Consider the following 1494-nt stretch of genomic DNA (forward strand, 5'->3'; position numbering starts at 1 on the left):
TGCCTTATTATTCAATATACTAAAACATCCCTATTGTTTTTCCCTGAAACAAAAACAATGTCAAAGGTATAAAAGCGCCGGTAAATGCACGTGCGTGTACAACTCGCCATTTCTATATGCAGCATAACTAAAGCTGCATCAATCTCCTCCACATACCTATGACCGTTTCTTGATTTATTACATATCACTCCGCTGGCTTATAGCTGTAAAGCTTTGCACGATAGCGAATTTAGTATTACCCTCTGCACAGGAAAATGAAGCACTATTATAGAGCTCACAGGTCGGCTAGTATGAGCTTCTCGCATGCATATGATCGTCAGACTTGTAGGGGAGCCCTGATATTTTTAGGGTCGGAAAGTCTTAGAAATCCCGAGGAGTAGGGTAGGTGCCTGGAAATCTGGGGTCAACGAGGGGCTCTAACTCACAGCGGTGTCTACCTTGTGAATACAAGTCTTGCGGATTCAGGGTTTCGGGTTAGGGTGCGGTAATAGAATTTGATACGGAGCGAAATGAAGCAAAAATAATTGGAGGTAAAATTTGTGAAAAATCAAGATATCATGCAAATCCCCCCCCCCAAATTTCAGGGAGCATATGCCCGTCATGCCCGTCCTTAGGTCCGCGCCTTCGAATGCAATGTCTCACCCACTCGACCACCTTGCCTCTTATGGAGGTAGAAGCATGCTTTTATGTTCATGTCGTCAGCACATGTACGTCTGTCCTATATTTTTTTTTCTAACATGACGTCTTCATATCGTCAAACAGTATATGTCGGTACAACCCCACCTTTTGCACCTGCGCACTGTCTCTCTTCTTTTGCTGTCGCTTTGAGACAAAACACTCATTTAAAAACGTTTACGCGATGATTTATTGGCTGAGAGGTTATCTAATTGAAATCGATTATATAAATACACACATTTAACACATACGATGACATAAATATACAAATTTGATCTAACTTCCGTACGGGGGCGGTTAAACGGAACAGCCATTATTTTGGCTACCCCTAGGAAAATTTTTGTCACAAAAATTACCATATTTGTCATATTAGAAAAAAAAATTCCTTTCGGTTGTAGATTTGAACTCATTGTAACATGGATTTAGCATCTATATTCTCATTTAAATAATCGAATATAAATGCCGTACCCATGTTAAAATGAATACAAATCTACCCCCTCCACGAATTATTACTTAAATCTGCTCTGTCTTAAAACTCTTCATGGAAATAATTTCTAATGTGGTACGTGTACGCATGCAGCTTTTTGACTATGGTCATTTTGTTGAGACGACTTATAATAAGTATAATCGAGGAACAATTCATTTTATACCGACACAGCAAACTAACTCGTTACAAAGAATAAAATCCAAAATGGTTGAAAAAATGCAAACATGTACATGATACTTCTTTTTCGAAAATTGTTGTGCCTAAATAAGTTGTATGTTGAATGCAGATGTGGTGTATTCAGAAAAACAAGTAATCAAGTCTGCCGGTTTATC

Source organism: Perna viridis, chromosome 12, assembly GCF_037379345.1.
Source record: "Perna viridis isolate PV_CMFRI_1.1 ecotype Kerala chromosome 12, ASM3737934v1, whole genome shotgun sequence".
Lineage (NCBI taxonomy): Eukaryota > Metazoa > Mollusca > Bivalvia > Mytilida > Mytilidae > Perna > Perna viridis.